Source organism: Accipiter gentilis, chromosome 34 (genome assembly GCF_929443795.1).
Source record: "Accipiter gentilis chromosome 34, bAccGen1.1, whole genome shotgun sequence".
Lineage (NCBI taxonomy): Eukaryota > Metazoa > Chordata > Aves > Accipitriformes > Accipitridae > Astur > Astur gentilis.
In genome coordinates this window covers 8,916,836-8,941,059 of record NC_064913.1, presented here as the reverse complement: position 1 = coordinate 8,941,059, position 24,224 = coordinate 8,916,836, and positions in this window count along the sequence as shown.

Here is a 24,224-nt window from a genome sequence, read left to right as displayed (position 1 = left end):
TATGCCATAGCACTTCCTCAACAACAGTTCCTAGAAAAATGACATCAGTGTACTGCAAGCTGGAAGAAGATGGATTAGTGAAAGTGCTCTGAATAATATCCTGTCACATTCTAGCCTACATTTTCTCTTATTTTCACAAAGTCACAGGGTATTAAACAGATATTAGAGAAAGCAAAATTTGTTGCAATGTGACTGGGATTATTAAAATATACTTTTACATTTGTAGTCTAGTGCAACTGAAATTCATCCATTGAAGATGTCAGACACATAGGAAGTGCTTGGATTTTCAGATAAGTCACTATTCAGAGCAACTGCCTATGCCATATATGTATCAAATGTTTTTTCCTATTATATCAAGGCTCTTCAATGGCATGCGCATGTATTGTGCAATAGCATAGCACTCAGAAATATTTGAGTTTAAGTTCATTGTTTGCCTAACGGCTCTCTGTATGAAGAGCAATAGAAAATTAAAAATCTCCCTCTAAAATAATGGAAACCTTTGTCATCCCACTTCAGGATAAATACTAAAAATACAACTTTTATGAGCAAAGGGATTCCCAGGAAAATTTGGTTTCGGGATAACATAAAGAGAAAATTTTGGCTTGCTTTCTTCCCAAAATTCCTGCCAGTTTTACTGGTGGCAAGTGAAATTGCTGAAAGCCTCACAGGCAGACATGAAATACTTCTGCTCCCTAATATCTCAGTACCACTGTGCAATCAATTTTTACTTTTATGACCAAAAAAAAGAAATACTTTAAAATTGCAAGCATAAAAAAAATGATTTTGTGACCATTTTGCATTGAAAAGTATTTCAGCAGAAATTTTCCAAGTAGGTTTAGTCCTGGCATTATAAATATCAGTCAAACACTTTTGATTTTACATTAATCAGCATAATGATTCCACCCTGCTGTCTACCTTATTCACAGTAAGCAGTTCTAGCAACATCAGTGTGATAATGAACGGATGAAGGGACAAATTGGAACAAAACCAGATAGCGGTCTGGGTTGCTGGTCGTGACTTGCGACATGTAGGGAAAATGCTGCATGAAAGCAGAATGAAATCACCTCATTTCAGAAGCAGTGCCTTATGCAAATAGGAAGAGCCTTCTGGATCTTCTGAAATACTCCAGTAACCGTCCTTACGCTCCTGTCTTCCATATTCTTTCATCAGTCAGGCAGCTTCATCAAGCAGCATTAAGAACTGGTTACAGCTGCCAAGTCTGTACTCTTTGAATCACATGTCACGTGCTAGTTAGTGCCAAGAGGGATCTCTGGGATTACCATTGCAGATGACCTGCAGGCAGGCAGCAGAAGAGTTGAGCAAGAATCTAAGAGTGTAAAAGAAGAACATTTTTTCCTTTTCTTTATTCCAAAGTGAAAAGTGTTGCTTGTTTGGCTTAGTAGGCATTTCAATAATATTTTTCCACAGCAACAGAGCAGGATGCTCAAAGGAAATAAATTGAAAAATTAGAGCAGAGAAGCATGTTGTCTATTTTTGTTACTGTGTATATTGTGGTGGATTTGGGCAATATTGAGAGTTCTTTTTTTTTTTTTTTTTTTTGCATAGAGTTTCTACAGCTTATACCAGACTGCATGTATTATGCCTGAGGCAGGGATTTTTTTAGCTGCTGCAGTGATTTTACAAGTCAGAGGACTGTGTTCTGCACTCATATTTTTCCAAAATCCCTTACAATTGATAGGCTTCTTCCTCAAGATAAATATCTTTCATCTGTGTTTTGTAGCATGAAGCAAAAGTGGGACCTATATGCTGCTGAAAGCTCAGCAAAGATGCTTACCTCTGTGAGTGACGTTACTCACCTCACAAACTCAATTGTTTAAACACAGTGGGTGTATTGGATAGGGATTTTATTTTGCTGCTGCATCACCAACCGCCATTACAACTTTGTCATTGCAATTTTTCATGCTCCTGGTTTAGAACAAAGCACAGCCAGGGTTTAAATATAAATATTTAAAGCCTCAGGAAGCCCCAAGAAAGTTAATCACCATAGCGACTAGTATCTGTCTTGCTCCTACAAGCTTTGCAGATGCTACAGCAGCAAAAGAGCACAGTTAAAGATGATACTTTTGAAAATCCATTACTAATAGCATTTAGGCACTCTTAGCAAGACAGAATCGCTGAATAAGTGGTATCATGCCTGCAAAAGCTATAGGATCTTCAGGATCTTCATGTGTTACAAACCCATTAATTCATGCTTATCCTGTATCACCATTGCTTGACTTTTATTCATCTTCTATCTTGTATCTAACCTCTACCCAACTAGTTAGCTGAAAGCCACTCCCTCTTATTTAGGGCAATTTTGTGACTGGACTGAAGGATAAGTGTGATATCCATCCATGAATGATGCTTTCATGTAGGATCATTGTTGAGTAAAGCTCAGAGTATCTTCTCCTGTTCTTCCAGGGAAAAAACCCCTACATTTACACCTAGATTTAGCCACCATACTCAGAGCTCTGTTTCTGCTCTTAGGATATGTTGTGATGCCATATAACTGAGATTAAGCAGGTAATATGGCAAAGATTCATCTCTTAATCAACTGAAAGAGCACGAGTTTTGCTGTCAGGCCAAATTCAGACTGCTGAAAAGGAAGATTAGAGACAAAAAAATGTTAAATCCTCGAAAACAGTATAAAACATCTCCATAACAGCAATACAGAAATACTGCTAAAGAAACTCTACACGTTTGTGTTGAATTTCTTGTCTATACAAGCCTATATTATGCCTAGAAAGTCGTAAGTTTCTCAGCTTGCTTACAGGTGGAAATTCAGATTCATGAAGTTATTACCAAACTACACAAAAAAACTATGTTCTTCTGTGCTTGTCCGAAAAGATTTTGCAAGATACTCAGTTTTAAGGGAACACAAAAGCAGTGTTCATACAGTCAGATGCATTAAAAAGCAATGAATACTTCTCCTCTTTGAGCTGTAAGGTTCTGTCTTAAAGCTGAGGTACAGAATTTATATGAGGACTTCTTCAGCTATTGAAGTCAACATAAGCTTATTTTAACTGCTGAACATGGAAGTAAACACTTTTTCCTGTCATGAAGGGCATAACAATAAATGTCTTTTTTTTTTCTGTATCTTTTGCTGTCCTATTAAACCAAAGTTTTCAAGTCCTAATAATTATTTCTTTAATATCCATATCCCCTCTCCCAAAACTGAGCTACAAACAGAACAGAAAAGTGATTGTATATTGTAGTTTACAATTATTTGCGTATAAATTTCTCCCAGTGGAAAAATGAGAGCAAAATCATGTCTAATAAAAATGTTCTAAAGTGGATTTTAACATTCCTTAAATGATCAACTGTACATTACAACTATGATGTTCACACAATTACTTAGAGAGAGTCAACTGCACTTACTGACTCAGAGCCAGAATTTTTTTCATACTTGGGATTGTCCAAAAATAACCTATTCTAACTGATCCGTGGGAGTAATATGCAGTTATTTGTACATGTTTTAAAAAAGTGTTTCCTTGCACAATAAGACTATTTAACAACTACAGGTACTAAATAGAAATGCATTGCTTTCACATCAGCTTCCAAGTAAATTAAGGGTCTTGCTGAACACCCTAGATGGTAACAAATTAAATTGATTTATATAGATCAGAAATTAAAACATACAGGGATATATTCACTATGAATATACTATCCATGAAGACAGACAGATGGAGAGAGAAGAAAAAAATGTGTATATATACACACATATATATACAATTGGGTCTTAATTATCTCTTTGTATACATACATAGAGATAATCACATATAGATCAGGATATAAGATAACTACAAATAAAATGACCTTCCTCAAACACATCTTTTAAAGGACTACACATTGTGAAAGAAAAACATTTTGTTATGTTTTTTGTGAAAAAGTTTGTATTTTCAATATATCCAAGTAAATTCCACTGAAAGTTAGATAACTATATCTGCTATTATAAATACATATTTTGAAACAAACTGATTTTGATTTTTTTCACTTATTTATATGTCAGGAGTCAATGTCTAAAAAACTGAAAGCATTTTTTTCTGAAACAGAAGCAAACAAAATGTCATGCTGTAATATCACTTGAAAATATTTTATTGCCTAGTGACTTGATCAAGATAGAAGCTAGAGTCCAATAATGTCTAATGTCTCTTATTAATGTCTAATTAATTTTTCGTACTCTTTTATTATATGTTGCAGCACTGTATCATTTGGGACATTCAGATGCAAAAGTTAATCTGAGAGTAATTTTCTAATCTCAACTATTCAAGAGTGAACATTTAGTAGCATGATATTAAGGATTTCTTTGTATAGAGTAGTTAAATATTATGGTTTTCTGTGAACAATCTTGTATGACTTTAGCTCGTAATTCCTCTGAATTCTCTAGATCAAATACTGGTCTTAAAATACCAATGCCACTTAGAACCAGTATCTTCATTATAATAATTAGAGGATAGAATTTTTATACGTACTCTATCCAGAACAGAACTGCTAAATAGCTGTTCTACCCTAAGTATCTTTAGAAAGTTTTCAGCTGGTAAATAGTATAATATAAAGCTAAGAAACTTATAATATTTGCTCTCAAATATGCATCAGTTAGGATTAGTAGTGAGGAAAAAAAAGAGTTACGCTAACAATTTGGGCACAAGTATAATTAGTGTAAATATTAGTCAATTAAATATAAGGTATGTAAGCTGTAGGGGTAATTTCTCTCTGTTGAATGAATAATGTTCTGGAGTGTGGTTCCAATAGGAGAAGGAAGTATAGTCATGACTGGTTTAAAGACAGAGTTTGATCAGTTCAGGTAAAGCACTAAGTAGTAGTAGAGAAGTCTGATATTGATGCTGAAAAGAGACGTGTAAGAGAAGCCATAATTAAAACCTTACCTACTGAATACTAATCTTTTTGCAAGGAATTTGAGTATTAGAGCACCTCAAAGAGTGAGGAGGGTATTGCCATACCAAAATTACCATAAAACAGAAAATGTTGAGAAAGTGGTAGAAATGACAAAAGATATAGAAATTGGATATATCTGTTTCTTTATGAAAACATGTGTGAAGCTAAAATTATATGTGTATTTCATTTGTTATGCATGCTTTCCTCTTCTTTTTCTGTTTCTTGTCTCTCTTTCCTCCATCTTCATTATTCATCGGTTTGTATTAATGTATTCCCCCATTACAGTTGCTAAAACTGCCATTGTATATAGTCTGCATGTTACAGAAAGCTTGTAATTTTCAAGCAAAGAACTGATATTAAAAAAGATTATAAGTTAGCAGGAAAAATAGTCACTAAAAATAGACTTCCTGGTGAAAACATAAGAAGACTAATTTTATACTAAATGATGGTTATTATATGCCTCTGCATTTGATTGATCAATGATTCTTAAGGCACTGTTCTGATTGCAGTCATGCTGCAGAAGCCCCAGAGTGCCCTCAGCAGAATCACTAAGAAGAAATAAAGCAGTTTTCTTTTTTCACTTAATAAAAGATTCAACTTTTTATTTCAAATCAAACTCTCCATGCTTATGAAAAGGTCTTTCTCTTGCAGGCTGTAATATATGTAATTGATCCAGTCTGGACATGAATTTCAAAGAAAACCGCACCTACATTTGCTATGCAAAGGAGTTAGTCTGAGGAATATGATAGTCCCAGAGGACAGAGACCTTTACTCACAGGTATTTTAGACAGAAATAATAACACTTCATTCCTTGAATCACCTATGTTATCCAAATTGTGCAAGGAATATTTGACATAGAAATTCTGAAAGCATAAAGAATCACAAAAAAAAAAAAAAAAAAAAAAAGAAACTTTGTGTTACCTATATTTCTTTTTAAGCCAGAAAGCAAAGAATTTTTTTTTATCCCAAACACTACTGTGAGAGTTTTAGGGTTTTTCCTTTGATTAACAGAATTTAGAAAAAGGCTGTCGAGCAGAAATGTGAGCAGAACTTCCTAATTCTTGAATGACTTGGTACTACACATATACTCCTGAGACTGCAAATGGAAGAGAGTGGGATGACTCAGACATTTAGAATAAACTCCAGTTAATATAATGGAATGGATGTAAAATCATAGTACAACAAAAAAGAGGTCGAGGGGACCCTGAGAAGTTGTCTGTTCAAAGGCAGGATTGACTGGGGTTTGTCCAACCTGTTCTTAAATCTTCCAATTTAGACTCTAAATTTTCCTACACAATATATTCTGGAGCTCTTCAGTCCTTTCATGACTAATTTTTTTGTAATGCCAACCTGAATCTCCCTTAACAGAACTTAAACTCGTTGCTTTTCATTTATAACATTTGAATTGTCTTAACACTAATTCCAAGGGTTAGCCTCAAGAATATCTGATAACCACTAAATCTTTGCATATTTTATATGGTCTAGATTTTTTTCTGTCATAGTCAATGCATATGAAACTGCTACGATAACAAAGTTCTGGCATTATTACCCTACTCTTACCTAAGGACAATACTTCTGACCCAATGGCAGTTACTTCAGTGTTGTTGCATGAGATTTTCTGACAAGAGAAAAGGAGGGCTTTTGTATATTCGAAAAATCACTTTGTTAGTCCTAATAGTCTTGAAGATTGTGGGGACATATTCATGGGAAAAATGAAAACAGGACTGTTGTGGTCTAAGCCCAGCCGGTAACAAGGCACCACACAGCTACTTGGTCATTCCCCACCACGGCCATGGTGGATGAGGAGACAACAATATGAAAGACTTGTGGGGTGAGAGAAGGGCAGGCAGGGATCACTCACCACATATGGTCATGGGCAAAAGACAGACTCAACCTGGGGAAAAAAAACCCCAAACCAATGTAATTTGCTACCAATCAAATCGAACCAGGATAATGAGAAGTAAGACCCGGCCGCAGCACACCTTCCCCCCCCCCCGGCCCCCCTTCCCGCCTCCACTCCCGCTTCTCGCTCCCTCCGGCGGCGCAGGGGGTCGGGGTCGGTTCCTCACAGCCCTCGTCTCTGCCGCTCCGTCCTCCTCAGGGGCGGCGCTCCTCACTCGGCCCCTGCCCCACCGTGGGGTCCCCCCCACGGGAGACAGTCCTCCACCAACCTCTCCAGCCTGGGTCCTTCCCACGGGCTGCGGGCGCGGGTCTCTTCCACAGGGTGCAGTCCTTCAGTCCCAGCCTGCTCCAGCGCCGGCTTTCCCACAGAGCGGCGGCCATCTTGGGGGCATCCATCCCCCTCCTCTGGCGTGGGCTCCTCTCTCCCCGGGCTGCAGGTGGGCACCTGCTCCCCCGCTCCCCTCGGTGGGCTGGGGGGGACCCAGCCTGCCTCACCGTGGTCTTGCCCAGAGGCTGCAGCTGGATATCTGCTCCACCATGGACCTCCGTGGGCTGGGGGGACACAGCCTGCCGCCTCACCGCGGGCTGCGGGGGCATCCCCTCCTCCCCCGCCTTCCTCACTGACCTCGGTGTCTGCAGAGGGGTTTCTCTCACATCCCACTCCTCTCTCCGCTGCAGGTTTTCCAGCAGGTGGGTTTTCTCTTTTCCCCCCTTCTTAAGCTGCCGCCGTCGCTGAGGGGCTCGGCCTGGGCCAGCGGCGGGTCCGGCTGGAGCCGGGGAAGCTTCCAGCAGCTTCTGACAGGAGCCGGCCCTGCGGACCCTCAGCCGATACCAAAAAAAACCCCAAAACCCGCACCACACAAACCGATAACAGGATCTAAGGCCAGTTGCCATGGTATGAAGTCAGTGTTAAATCTAGAAAGTACATTTATTTTTTCTTAATGTATTAGGAGCAGTTTGTGTGTCAATAAACTCAGAGGATACTGTATAAGATTCTTCTGATCAAGCAAAATTCCTTAGAGCCTTTTGAAGGAGATGATAGTGACAATATACTGCTTTTTGAGTGTAATCCTGAACCCCAAATCACCTCTTTTGGCTCAAGGTCCAAGTTTCTTCTCATTTATATTGCTTGAAAGACTCAATAGACAGAAAATTACAGCCTGTAGTATTCTTTTTGCTTGGCTTCAAGCAGAACCCTGATGTGGGCAGATAGGACTTGACCATTTTGTGGTCAAAATTTGAGACGAGTCAGCTGAGAAGTCATTTCCAGAAATGCTCAAACTTTGTAACACCATAAGGACAGCTAGGATTTGTCACTATCCTGAGCTTGGATTATGCATCCTCTAACTTGCTATTTGTAGACTATGAAGATGTTCAGTGTCTCAACTCTCCTCCAAAGCTTGTACAGATAGAGTTTGAGACTTTAAAAGACTATTGCTGGAAAGCTTCTGCTATATATGGAAAAGGTGGATAATGGGAATAGTCTATTGGCACACATAAATTGTGAGGAACAGAGTTCTAAAAACTTTCTCTGAAATCATTAGTAAGCCACAGAATCTGTTATTTCCCTCAGAGTATGATTCATGTTTCTGTCAGGCATCAGAATGAGGCAAATTTACTGTTTATAATAAATGTGCTTGATAATCTTATTTATAGAGGGTATTGAGAATTTTTCTACAAAGTGTTTTTCCACAAGAATACATTAATTTGTTCAAAATAATAATAAGAAAAAAATTAGAAGTGTTTACCTTTTAATGAATTTTTTGTTGGCTAAATATCCTAATAGCCAGAGGTTTAGGAGACAGATTTAAGACCGTTCTTCCCGATACAGGATTCTTCCTGTTATAGGAGACAGTATGAGCTTACCACTTGACAGGAAAATGTTACCTGCAGTAGGGGGTGGCCAAGCTTCAAGTTCTAAAATTGGAGAAGCAAAAATCTGATTGTGGTTGAATACTTCAGAAATCTGCCAAAAGATTTTCTCAGAAGTCTGAGATTTTCCCCTCTTTTTGCCTTCTTTGCCTCTGACAAACATGATTAATGTTTAATGCAATGTACTGCACATGAATTGCTAAATAAAATTTAATTCACATCTTCCTTTGAGATAACCTAGAGGTTCTCCAATTCTATGAACAGAGTTGCCTGCTGATTGCAGGTCTATCAAATGAAACAGGATGAATGTTCACATCAGGGATGAAAAGATTTGTATTTAAAATATGTACATTAAAAGATGCTTTTTTCAATCTACTTCATAGGCTGAGAAATATGAAGAAAAAAGTGGTATTAATAGAGCTTCAGATTTTCAGGGCTTTCGCTGAAGAAAGCTCCAGCTAAAATGAAAGCTACTCTCAGTAAGTACCTGCTGTGCAAATAATGTTTAACGGGATTAAGGAATTGAAGTTGAAAAGTGTATAGAAAGTGCCTAATCACAGAAATCTATGTGTGCCCAGATTGTTCTTTCTCCTATTTTCGAAGCCTTTCAGAACAGAAATGAAAAAAAATATGAAAATGTCAGACCTTTTCCTCTTAGATTCCTTACTTGAATGGGGCTTCTTTATACATTCTGTATAAAGAAATATTTCCCAGGAGGTGTCCAGGATAATTTGTACAAACCAGAACTGCTTTGCAATATTGACACATTTTTTATGATTACGAAAATGAAATGAGTTCAGGAAAACACACATCCTGCACAAAGTGCTTAAGGCCCACAGAAACATTATTATTCAATTTTGCTGAAGATGTTCCCCACAAAGACACTCTTACAGCAGGCAGTCCCTTCTGGCAATTTGAAATCACTCTGTGAATAAGAGATCAATCTTGCCTTCAGAGATTGTGCTATTGTGCTATTACTGCTTTATCCCTTATCACAGAAAGCTGTTTTTCATCACCTATCCGAATTTTAGTATGATGGGTACAGCAGTCCTGACAAAAATCTTCTTTTTTTGAGGAAATATGAGTAGCAAGATTTAATAGAGACACAAGCTAAACTTCTGAATTGCTTCTCGGTATATCTACAAATATTATGAAACCCACAGTTAGCTGTCTATATTCTGTGAGATCCTCAACCTTAGTGCTATAACTACATTGTCAATTAAGTCCAAGTAATATTGCTTGGAAAAAAGTGTGGGTTTTAAAATATACCTGAAGGGTGGGATTTTTTTTCATATGAATCGAAAGTACACTTGGTAATTGATTCCTAAATTTACCTGGGGTTAGCCTAAACACTAAAAGCTTAATCTAAACCCATTTTTTCTTAGCAATAAGTCAACTCTTATTAACTAAAAGTAGCTTTGCTTCTGGCCTCATGTAAATAAAATATAACTAATTGGACATCTGAGCAGAAACTAAAGTCATACAAAGGGCAATTTCCCAGTTCTTTTAATCTGATGTGACATAAGTCCATGTACAGCATAGCAGCAGGGAATCACAAGAAAAACATAATAGAATTCACAAATTATAGAAATTTGAACATTTTATTTGAGACAATTAGCCACAGATAATTTGGGGATGAAAATGCCAATGTAAATCAATTTGTAAAATTATTTTTTTATTATTTTATTGTTATAGTGCATTTGCCTAGTGAGACAATATATCATAAAATGCTATTCAGAGTCTTCATCAGGGTTGTTGAAGAATTTTCAATAATATATATTAAATTTTATTTTCTCCTAGCACATATATATCTTTAGACTTGCAAAAGATTCTTTCTATGCATCCATACACTCTGAGAATTCTGACTTTTTACAATCATATATTCTATCTTCAGTAAGTTAATAAAGAGCAGACACATTTTCATATCATAGTATGTAATCATTAATGAGATTATTTCAGGGTGGTCAAGAGTTGTAAAAAGAGGTTGGAAATAGATGAATGAAGTGTAAGTTGAATTGCCTGAAGAATGCACCTAAGAAAAACAGTTTCACTGGGCATCTTCCTCCTTTTCTTGATAGGGTGAAATAGCTTTGCACAAAGTCTTCCCATTTCAGCCTAAGGGGAAAACTGCTCTTGAAAAGATTCTTCCTGACCAAAATCTGCAGCTTTCAGAGCAGTAGGCATTTAGGATTACAATCATATTGTTTAAACAAAAATTAGTTAGCATTTTAATCTATTCATTGTCAATTTCTGCCCATGCAGGTAAAACACAGCCATGCAAATATTGAATGTAGCCCAGGAGTGGAAATCTTCAACATAGAAAGGAAAGAAGACCTAAACAACTACAGGCAGTAAAGGTAAAAGAGTACCTCAAAACAGTAATTCAAAAGTGAGATGATGTTGCCTGTGAAAATGACAATTGATGAACTTGTTGCTACACAACTTTTTATTTATTTTGTCAAGCCATTGGGTTTTTATAATGCATTTACATAAAAAAACAGAGTAGAATTTTCTGTGTGAAGTTCCTAAGCACCTTTAATTTCTTTGGACAGGTAGCAATTTCAGGATATGCTTAACTCCTGACATAATCAATCAAAAATGCTAGATTATAGTGTGCAGTAGAAAACAGCTAATTCTGAACTCTGAATAACATCTTTGGAGTCATAAATAGGTTTACTATATCATTTACAGTAGCTGAAATTGATAGTATATCTCCACTGTAGGCATTATGGCTTAAAATTTCCACTCATTGGACATAATACCCTGGAAGTATTTAAAAGATGTGTAGAGATAGTGCTTAGGGACATGTATTAGTGGTGGATTGACAGTATTAGGTTTATGGTTGGACTCGATCATCTTAAAAGACTTTTCCAACCTAAATGTTTGTATGATTCTATAATACTGTTTTAAGCGTAATACTATTATAATTAAAATACCTCAGCTTTCATCAAAGACTTCTGTGAAATATACAGACCTCTCCTTTGGGCAGTTAGAGGCGGTAGTTGTGGGGAAATTATATTGGATATTGTTTAATATGGATTCTTAAATTAGTTTAGATCCTGTTGCAAATCAGAATGTGCTTTATCTTTCTCTGTGAGAAGTCAATGTAAAGAGATCTCCTCAGTCTAATTTTAAAAATAAAATTTTCATTAAAATCTTACAATAACATCATGACAAGTAACTGAGTGTTTTGCCAAAGCAGTCATGATATGTAAGTGTATTATGTGTATGTGTCAAGGTGCTGGCAGCTGTGGGGGTAGTCTGTGGAAAAGTACCAGGGGCTGCCCTGGGCTGGACACAGAGGGTTCCAGCCAGCTCCAGCAGACCCACCATGGGACACAGCTGAGCCCCTCAGCCAAGCTGGGAGGGTCTCTGGGAAAGTGTATTTCAGAAAGGGCAATAACACCAGAAAGCAGAGAGGAAGAGGGAGTGTAAGGAATGAGAAATAGCAGAGGAAACATTGGGTTTGGAGGAGAAGAAGGAGAAGAAGGAGAAGGAGGAGGAGGAGGAGGAGAAGGAGGAAGAGGAGGATGACAACGGCAATGACTGCAACGATGACAATGACAAAGACAAGGATGAGGAGGAGGTGGTGTTCCAGGTGCTGGAGCAGACATTCACACTAAAGCTGGTGGAGGACCCACGATGGAGCAGATGGATATTCCTGAAGGAACCGTGGCCTGTGGAGAGCCGGCACAGGAGGCAAGGAAAAGTGTGAGAAGCAAGGAGTGGCAGAAAGAAACCATCAGGTATTGACCATAGCTTCCCCTCACCAGCCCCCTGCACCTCACAGCAGGACAAGGAGCCTGGAGTGAAGGAGTGAATTTGAGTCTAGGGAAGAGGGGAGGAAAGGTGTTCTAAAGTTTGTCTCCTAGTTTTCTCACTACCCAAGCCTATTTTAATTTGCAATCAATTACAGTTAATTTTCCCCAAGTTGAGCCTGTTTAGCCTATGATAGCAGTTGGTAACTGATCTTGCTGTCTTTATCTCAACTGGTGAGTTTTCATCCCATTTTCTCCCCCTGTCCCACCGCAGAGTGGGAATGAGCAAGCAGCTGGGTCAGAGTTTGGCTGTCCACCAAGGCTAGACCACTGCAGTAAGCAAAATTCATATGTGTGTTGACCACATTGAAATCGTTACAGGTCACTCAGAATTTGTGGAGACGTGTTTTTTTATCTATCCATTCCAGAGTTGATGCTTCTTCCACCATTGTGTAGTAATCCAAAATCGTCAAAGAGAAAACAATCCTCACTATTCTTCAGACATCAGGGATACCATGGATATCTCCACTTAGTGATGAAGGGAGATAAAATAATTTATAATAGTCAAATAGGAAAATGAGTTCCAGAAAGTTTACTTTAAAGTGTGCGATTATCAAAGATAAGGCAATTATTTTAATAGCAGGTTTAAATAGTGTAATATTTTTCATGGTCTAGAATGAAAAGTCTGGAATCTGAAGGCTGACTGGTACAGAGGACCCTATAGGACCAATACAAAATCGTTTGCAAGACGAAGGCCTATAACTCTTCTTTATGATGCTTTATTATTCAGTCATTTATCGGATTTTTCAACAATGGCTTAGATTCTATAGTTGTTTTCTGAAAATGTAAATAAACTCTGGGAGTGTTGCTGTTTGAACTGTACTGTTGCAGCAAGTTTTGCACTATTAAGAATGCTAAATGAGAAAAGTTGGATTAAGCCCTGCAGATACATTCTAAAGTGTTTGCGGAACAGTTTAGATTTACTGTGTGAGTTAGCAATAGATACATCACAGCACACAGGGGACACTTTAAAGAATCATTATTATTGCTGTTTATTGGTGTGGGGTTTTTTGCAGTGTAATGTGCTGCACAGTAGAGTAATTGCTTTCAAAAGAACAGTAAGTATGACCCCCCAGTGAGGGTGTTTTATGGAAAAATATGTTGTCTAAAATTAACAGGCAGTGATACATTTTTCCTCTAGGTTCACTTAAGTATTTTAGTTTTATCTCATTTTATACTTCTTATGCTTGAAGAAATCTTTTGTACTAACTTTGCTACTTGAATAGGATCAAGTCATAAACTCAGGTAGATTTATTACTTCCTTCTCCATTACATTGATCTGGCTTTTGTTACAATGAACAACAAATATACACAAATATCTCATTACCATACTTCCAAGAGGTGGAAGTACATAACATGGAACTCTTATCATATAATGAAATAAATATGTGCAATTTAAAAAAAACATTTAAGCATTTCAGCAGGAAACACTAGTGTAAGATGGAGTGCTTGTATCCGATGGCTGTGTATGTGGTTTATGGAGAGTTTAAGCGATACTACCTCATCATAACCAATAGCATACAGCGGAAAAGGATGACTTGCATCATAGTCTGCTGATTTTAACTTCCCAACCCAAAATACCATGTGCCAGCTGGATCAGTTGAGAACAAGGCTAAGGTCGAAGTCACCCATGGCAGTTCCCCTTTAACTGCTTTGTTAAGAAAACCTGAGTATGATTAGTGCCTAAAATTATTTATGGACAAACTTTGCATCATTACCTGAACAAAAGTAAAAAGCTTAACATACCATAAAATACAATAAAATGAAATAAAATAAAGTAAAATTAAATAGGTGCTGGAGCGTGTCCAAAGAAGAGCAACGGAGCTGGGGAGGGGTCTAGAGTGCAAGTCCTATGAGGAGCAGCTGAAGGAACTGGGGTTGTTTAACCTGGAGAAAAGGAGGCCGAGGGGAGACCTGATCGCTCTCTACAACTACCTGAAAGGAGGTTGGAGCCAGGTGGGGGTCGGTCTCTTCTCCCAAGTAACAAGTGACAGAACAAGGAGAAATGGCCTCAAGCTGCAGCAGGAGAGGTTTAGATTGGACATCAGGAAAAAATTCCCCACTGAAAGGGCTGTCAAGCACTGGACCAGGCTGCCCAGGGAAGTGGTTGAGTCACCATCCCTGGAGGTATTTCAAAGATGTGTAGGTGTGGCCCTTAGGGACATGGTTTAGTGGTGGACTTGGCAGTGCTAGGTTAATGGTTGGACTCGATGATCTTAAAGGTCTTTTCCAACCTAAACAATTCCATGATTCTATGAAAGAATGAAGCCAGTAATTGAAAAAAAAAAAAACCAACACAAACTTTTATAATTCTCTGCTTAGCAAGTGAAACAACAGAAAACAGAAAATGGCTTGTCAACAAGATTATGGATCATTATGTGTGGTCACTTCAAGAATGATTGCTAAATATGTTTGATATTGAAAATACGGAATCTCATTCAGATATTAAAGAATTATATACCTAAATATAGAACAGTTGACAATTTCATCGATCTTAGAATTCTGGCTTTTGTTTGGTCTTACTAATTGATTTCTTTACTCATTATTTGGAAATAGTTTTTCCTGAAATGTAAGAGCTTTTAAATGTAGATATTCCTATTTTTTGTTTTCAGCAGTCATTAGATTTGTAACTATTTAAGGAAGATCAAAGGGATTCAAATTCAAAAGATAATAAATGTTAAATTATGGAAGAACAGTCTGTCTCTTTGGCAGCAAAAAAAAAAAAAAAAAAAAACAGAGAAGCAGCAGGAAAATTAGAAGCAGGAATGACAGAAGAGGGGCAGAGATTATATGAGTTAGTAAGATTTTTCTTTTTTTAATGTATATTATTAAAACTGAAGGCAACTGAAAACCTGAGTAGAATTTTAAAATAACCAGTTCCACTTTTGAAAGAAAAGAGAAAGACACCAAAAGAAAATGAAAATGGAATGATAGAAAAAGCTAGTTCAGTGCTGTCTGGCATTCTGTATCCAAGTATCGGTATCCTCTATGTGCCTACCTGGCTGGTGGGCTTTGAGAGAACATCAAGGCCAAAGCAAGAAAGTGCTGAAAGTCAAAAAATGCTTGAAGAGTCAAAACATAGATCCTACAAGTATTTCACCTAATAATACTTTCTATTAAAAATTATTCACAACAGCTCTAAAATGCATAAAGAGCTAGGAGAAAATGGAAGCATTCTTTTTCAGATCATCAGTTCTAATGCTTGATGTAACACACAAATTTGTTTTGTGAAGGCAAACATGCCTCTTCACATACTGAGGTCGACATATTTGGAAGTTGTGTAGAAGCAACAGAAACATTTTTTATTTTTCCTTGACTGACAGCTACCTGAAGAGGATGGTGCTCTCCGTCACACCTTTTAGAAACACACTAATAATTCATATACTCAAATATATGTTTCAGTAGATAATAACTCTAACATACAGTATGCTAGAATCCCCCCAGGAAACAGTTTAAAAGTTTACTAGCAACTTGAGTTTCTGAGCTTGCTTAAAAAAATATTAGGCAAACCTAAATCCAAACATATAATAACTAAACAACAGTTCAGGATGCATAGAAGAAAAAATATAGTTAATGTGCTTAAGCTGAAACAGTCATAAACTTTTACTAGCAAATATTGTGGCAGAATTTAAGTTTATAGCTGAAACCATGAAGTGGGTTCTTGCTTGTTTTTCCAGAGTTTTCCATGAGCATTTTTAATTTTTTTTGTCCTGAATGGCTTTACAAAGTATTTTAAGACACTGTGAAAACTACAGTGAAAAGTCTAAATATCCTTTGGATTTATTGCTTCATTAAGTATTGTGGTTGAGATCATCAGTGTAGAAGCAGAACTATGAAGCAATGAAACAGGCCCAGACTCTTCCATTTTTTAAAATTATTTTTGTGGGGTTCCCCAAATCTTTTTATTTCTCTCACACAAATAAAAGTTCTTGCAGTGAATAAGTTTTGGACTATTACATTACACCCATTAATTTAAAGAAGTTTTCTCTACTGTCTTAAAGAAATAAGGAAAATAAGAGCTACTCTCGTTAGCTTAAACCATTTCCCCAATTCATTTAAGTCAAAATCAAATTATGTAAGTAGCAATAAAAGTGACCTCACCTATTTCTTAGGATTTACATAGGCATTGAATTTGTACTTTAAATTTGATTGCTAACTCTCACTAAAAAATAAGAGGATAACTGTATTATAGCAAATCATTAACATCTGTTAATTCAGAAAAACAGTAATACAGAATTATTTTATTTTACTATACATAGGCTGAAAAATGAATAAATCTATTACAGAATAAATATTGATTTTGTATGCTCAATAATCCTAATGTGGAAGTATTTGAAAAGATATGTTACCTAATGCAAATAAATCTTATTTGTACATGACAAGAACAATGAAGACACCTCATAAGGAACAGAACTCTCACTGTCTCTAAACCCAGAAATTGGTATGATTAAGTGGAAATATTTCCCATAATGCTGCTGATAGCTATGACCGCTGTTTCATAACAAAATAAATACACCACCTTGCTCTATTTGTGCATGTCATCTGGTGCAAAATAATCTGCCTGGACATAAACTACCAGGACATAAAGTAGCATGTCATAAATATCAAAATGTATTCCTTCAGACTGAAGAATTCTATAAAATTTTCATAGACAATATACAATCCAAACTATCAGATGTGTTCATGGTTTGGGCATCTGCCAAAAGCAGGCATTTTAAATTATTCAGAGACACTTCAGATCTGAGGATAATTCAACACCCACTTTTCACTATTGACCATCCTACAATCCACTATCCTCTTGCCACTCATTTTTGAAAGATTTATTTACCTGGACTGCATTTATCTGCTAAAATTTGTAGCCTGGCTACAAATACTGCTGTCATAGTCTTACTCTTATAACTTCTTCAAGTAAAAAATTAAATTTCTATCATAACATTAAGAATAATTCTCTGAAAATCCAAATAATTTTACTGGTGATACTCTAGTGCTTCCTTCCTATCTCCTAGCTTGTAATTAGAGTAAACCAAAACCCACCCTAGGCATAAAAAGATTCCTGATACTCATTTGCTTATTGACAAATTAACTCTTCCTTAATTTTTTCCTTATAATATTCTGCAAACTTGCAATAATTCTCATAATCTTTTTTCTATGAAGTTTCTTTTTTCCTCTTTTGCTTTGTAGAAACAACACTATGTATTATCCTGTTATTCAAATCCTGCAGTTCCTCAGCTCCACAGTGGGTGAACAGGGAAGGCATAGTGGGTGAAGTAAAATGCTATTAAATGAGTAATAAAGAAAATATATTTAAATGTAAAAGAGTGTCACATAGTAAAGTTATGTGTTGTACTCTGCAGCAGGAACATATACATTGTGAATACCACGTGACTAAAGCAGATAAAACACTAAATCTCTCCTTAAGTTCTCATACTAGAAGTAAATCTTTATTTTGAGGTGACTTGAGGCTCAGTAAGAGTGATCACATCTTTCAGCTTTTCTACCAAATGACAAATGAGGAGGGATGATAGAAGTGTACATAGTAAGGATTGCCATAGAAAAGTTACTTCAAAATAACTATCTATTTAGATTAAAGTAGTATGAATGAAGGACACAGAATAAGCGTACAACAAACAAAGGAGTAGTTAGTGCTTTGGTCAATTTTGGCAAAAATGAGTGTACAGCTCTAAGATTTTTATTGTGATTGACAGCCTGTTCCACTAGCACACACTGACCCTCAGGAAAATGTTTTAATCTTCTTTTGCAGTTATAAGGAACAATGCTGAGACTGAATCCCAATCTCAAAGGTCTAGGGGTGACGATCCCTGGTGGGACTTGTAGCAAGGCTTCTTTGCTTTCAGTCCTAGTAGAATTCCTACCTTTTGCTGTTCCAGAGATCTACAGGCTGCTCCAGAGGAATCTCCAGATCACACTGTGCAAGCATCTCTATTATATCATCATCAGCAATCAAAACACATTTAAACCATACCAGTTACATAGCAGCTATATGGATGTGAAGTGTCTGTGCAGTAACTTTGGTATTTTTTTTTCTCAAAAAACAGTGAATCACGTACATGCAAACAGAAACAGTGGTTCCCATACCATGAATTCCTTCACACCCCAGAAGGCACTCAAGACCAAGCACGTTTTCATGCTGAAATGAGAGGGTTAGGAGTAGACCAAGCAAAGGGAAGATGAGGAGAATTCATTCTAGTAGTATCATGAATATGTGTAAATGGCTAACATGACATTTACCCTTCACACATGTTCTTAGATGCTGTGTTGAAGGCATCTGAAGATAAATTAAATTATATAGGTAGACTAATATCTGCTTCTAGATATGCCCAGAACTAGCTGTTTCTCGAGAGGGAGGAGCAGCTAATGCCTACAACCAATAAAGACACTTTCTGTTTAAAGGAATTTGAGCTGCCATATCCAAATACTAAGTGAAAAACTGAATCAATGAAGGAAATAGATTGGAAACATGTATGTTTTAAAACAAGTTAAAATACAGAATGATGGGCAAAAATATTAGGCACTTTAATTTAAAAACTGCTGCAACAAGTTTAATTTCTCTCATTATTGTTTTATGTCATGATTTCTCTCACTTAGAAATAAGGCAAATTTTTAAAATTATATGAAATATTTAGTGAATTAATTATATTATGGTTGTATAAACGGCCAGTACTATTTATCAAAGTTTCGTTAATTTAAAAGGAATGTTTCTTTCCAGAAATAAAAATATACAAAGAAGGGTTAGGTTTCACCACTCCTTATACCTTTGAAACATGATATGGCTCAAATTTTAGTCAAGTTTTGCATTATGGTGGAAAGAGAATTAGGCACTGGAAGTGCCTAACTAGGTGGCTCTCTGAAGGGGTTTTCCTCTCCCAGACAGGCTGTCAACAGACCCTACATGGCAAGCTAAGCCTAAATATCTAGCATCTAGAAAGACCAAGTGAAGATGAATATAACTCGCTACAGGAGACAGTGAAGAAAAAGAAAGCATTTATATTAGTAATAAAGTGGAATAATGAAAAAGAACACCATGAAAAATTAAATTACCTTTTATAACTTCCTGAGACAGGCTGACTTCATTAAGGCACATACAGGGCTTCTTAGAAGATCTAATTCTTTCTGTAGCCCCAGCTTCTATCCCAAATTAGTGAGTTTCCTCCTTCAGAAATAATGATTTCCAGCAGTGATCAAGAAAAAAAGTATGTATCTCAAATATGATTTACCTAAAAAATACATTTTGGACCATATTTACAGTCTTCATTGCCTAACTTTTTTTTATATTTTTGACATAAGAACACCAGATCATAACAAATTTCCTGTGCCGGTTGGGGTGGGGGCAGGGAAAGAAGAAAACCACAAATATTTTTAAGAATTCAATTTAAAATCTAATTTACTTTGATTCAAATACTAATCTTATATTTTGGGATTAACATGTGATTTTATAGAAATAAATCAATGGCAGGAATTGAACCAAAAGTTTTGTGAGGTACGCAAAAAACATGGTAGGGACTCAACTGTATAAAATGCAGAAAATTGCAAGGCAACAGTGAGTGGAATAATAGCATTGAAATTTCATCTTTTAAAAAAATTATTAAATCCCCCTCATGCTGTGTATGAATTAAGAGTCCTCAACAAAAGCACACAGCATGAACAGGTTATAAATTAGGCAAAAAGCTGAAAAAAATTTTTCCAGATTCTTTGCACAAATTATCTATATTCTTTCAAAGACAGGGAAAAAACCTTTTTTAAAATGACCCACTAATGCAATGGAAATAATTTCATTACAGATGCAGGATCTAAATAACATTCTATTACTAAAATTTCCTGTGATTATCTTCCCTACAGGAGTGGGAAGGACTGGGCAAGTGGAAGAAAATCAAGACTAATACCAAAAGGAGGGGAAAAGGTTATTGTTTGAAAAATTCAAATAGCTCAGATTTCTTTTTCAGCTCTGTAATTGTGTGAATAACAGTGGAAGTAGCACAGCCAGAGAGTTTGTGTAAAGTTATTCCCCAAGGGCTGAATTGAACTTGCGTTCTGCCAAATCATTAAAAAAAAAAGTTCTTCTCAAAGTTTAACATGTAAAATTTAGTTAGTTATCTATCCATTTATTTATTTATTTATTCGGAGGCTGGGGCAAGTGAGCTACAGTTGGCAAAATGTGCATTTTCTAAGTTCAGAACAACACCGAGCCATAGAATCCAGCAAGAATTGATTGTGCGAGCCCATAAACTGCATGGGGCTTTTAGTCATGAGAGATTAAAACCCAAGCTAAGTGAGGGGCACACATGAGAGTTTCTTATTTATAATTTCAGGAAGGGCGTGCTGCTATATATGCCGATTTATTGGAATTGGCCCTGTTCTACTCCTTAGCTGGGCTGCCCAGGCTGCATTTTAGTTGTGATCTCTTGCTGGGTGGTGACCAGCTGAATTAAATAAATGGCCTTCATCTGGAAGGTACGCTTTGATTTTCAGTGTAACTTGGTAGATGCTATTCAGGACTGCTGCTGAGTTTCATGGGATTTTATGGTCAGCAGAAACCTAGCATAATACTTCAAGCCTTGGAGATATAACAACCAGTAGGAAGTAAAGGGGCATTGTGCAGGGAGACTGCAATATGACAGAAAGTGGGTTTTGGTGGTTTCACACATCTCAGCCTGACAAATTTATCCAGGCTACAAAGGGGACACATCATTTAGGGTAAGGACCTTGCCTGCTAAAATATATTCTCTTACGTAGAAAGAAGATGTGGTTGCTTGGCCTGGGAAAGCTTATATTGTGACTAAAAGAAGCAAAATAATTGAGAAACTGTGTTCATTTTGAACAGTTAACTTGGAGGAGATAACACTGAGCACAAATATAATTGGTTTTATCAGTGATCAGAATTTGAGCAGAATATTCTTCTACTCCATAAATTTTCCAGTCCTGTTTTTTTCCCCCCACTTAAGAACGTTGATAATCTTCAAAGATTTAGATAGCTACTTGATAGCTTTTCCAGTCTTAATCAATATTCTAAAAATTCAGTAGTAGATTCTCATTTAAAAACAAAGTTCTGCAATACATTGCTAAGCAAAACTCTCTCAACTCAGTACAGAGGAAATTTACCAAAGCAAGAAGAAAATATAGAATAAAACCTCAGCTTTATCAAGAACTATCTAGATCAAAAACCAGCTTCATTGGAGAAAATATTTCAATTCCTGTACTTTAAAACTTTGTGTTTAAAACTGCTACAAGATGCTATCTTGTGTGTTCATTCATATTAACTACTGTAGTCACCATGATGAAAGAACATTTAACCTTGAAGGAGAACTCAAAAGCACAGGCAATGTAGCCAAAATCATATAGACAAATACAGAATCAAAGCTGAAATATTCACCTTTCCACTTCCTGTACCTGCCAATGCTTCTTGTACACTTGTACTATTTAATGTTTTATATCTGCAAACTGCAATACTTTTGCACTCCACTTTCAAGAACACAGGAAAAGCAATCCTGCACAGTTTCAAATAAGGCAGCACAGCAAAATTAGGGATGATTACTCTGGTCCACCAGGTATTTTTAGAAGAATAACTGAAGTAACCCATAACTAAAACTGACTTAGCATACATTTGACATTATGCTAGGCTTTAAGCCTTACATACTTAATAAAATTTTTGCAGTTACTTTTTAATTTCATATTTTTGCCATTATTAGTTCATTTTAAACAATTGTACTTGAAATACAGTACAGCAGGAGTTGCTTATTTGAAAGAAACTGAGGCATTTATCCAAGCAGCTGATGAATGGCAACTCAGACCGTGGGCATTATCCATTGGAAAATAGCCCTCCTCCCTCACAGATAATCTAACAAGTGAAAAAAATAATTCACAGTCAGACCAATTCCCTGATTCAGCTAATTTTGCAGTTTATATATATACTGCTTGTGTCGACACTGGGCCAATGATAAGTAGAGGGCAGAAGTGGTCAGGCAAGGGAAATTTTTGGGCCATACTGTTCAGTGACAAATTAGGGCTAATGTTGAATTAAAGTAAGCATTTGAAGAATGCCTTGGTTTTCACTGTGTCACTGTATGGACAGACATGAATTACAGCATTAGTTCAGACCAAACCATGAGCAATTTGGTCACAGAAGAAAAAAGAAAAAAAAAAAAAGAAATCAAATGGGCAGGGGAAAAAACCTCTACAAAAAAAAACTTCAGCATTTTAATATATCACAAATAACTTAAGTATACGCCTTACCAGAAAATTATGAACATGAAACCATGTAAAGAATAGAAAAAAACAACACATTCAGAACTAAGGTATAGCACAACTGGAATGAATTATTTTATACTGCAATCAGTATTCATTTTTGCTATAATTTAAGGCAGATTCCTCTGTTTTAATTACTACTATTGTACTACTATTGCCATATACTACTATTACTACTATTCTGTATTGATTGTCTCTAGTTACTTGAAACTATTTTTATTAATTTTTTGGTTTAGTACTTATTTTACTACAAGGTCCAACTGTAACAATGATAACAGCTAAATTCAGTTTAATAAATACCTTGAGATTAAGAGTTCTCATGTGTGATGTGGAATGACATGAAAGATTATAGTAACCTTGCTATGCTTCGTATCTATTCTGTCTGGATATAAACTGATGCTAGAAACATCTCACAGAAGTGAGATTTCTTCAGTCAAAATGGATAGTACTGCAGATCATGACCTTGTCTTAGAGTATCTTATCAGTATGGAATGAATGGCTGTACTAGAAATATTTGCTACTTTTAGTGTCGTTCATATGTACAGCAGCAATATAGCAACCAGAAATATTCTGCAGCTTTACAGCATTTGAAACCATGACGTTGTAACAGCATTTTAATGAATACAGTTGTTCATGGGTAGTTCTTCATTCACCCCATCAAATTAATGATGGGTTGACAGGGTCTGCTTTTCTCATAGTATATTGTAACATGAGCTACTGAACTGATAGGAATCTCTACATAACGCTGATTGCATCAAAACAAATAAAGTACCATACTATACTTTTATGGCCCAATACATGCTCAAGGACACTGTCAAGTCCTTACGTATTCTAAATTGTTCCTTTTTACTACATCCTCTTGTGCTGATTTCCACAATTTTATTAGTTGCTTCTCAACTCTGGTTGATTATTTTTACTTAATATATTTACCTGAATGTATAAGCTAAAGTAGGTTAAATGAATACGTAATATATAAACTCTTTTGTCTTGGATGTTGGAATTTCTTCCCATTCTGAAGCCAATTTAACTTTATTTCTGTTTTACTGATACATATTTATCCAATCTGTTCTTAGAAATCTTCCAGTACTCTTAAAAACTTCCAAAGATGACAGTTCTCTAAACCTATTCCAGTGTTTCATTATCTTTTACTTTTGGAAAGATTTCCTTAATAGTCAGCTTGAATCTCTTCTTCATTGAAACCTGTGGCTTTTTGTCTGAGCCACAGCAGATTAATGTTTCTTATTGCAGCATCAGTCACTGGAATAAATTCCTTATGTGATTTAAATCAAATCAGGACTGAAGCTGTTTATAGATTTAATATTAATGAAATGCAATTAACCAACAATCTCTGAACTATACATACAGAATCAGTAAAACAGATACCATGCTGGGCATCCACAAAACATTTGTAAAGACCTACAGATTTCATCACCCTTCTATAACTAATCCCCACAAGTTCTCAGCCCCTCCTCCCCC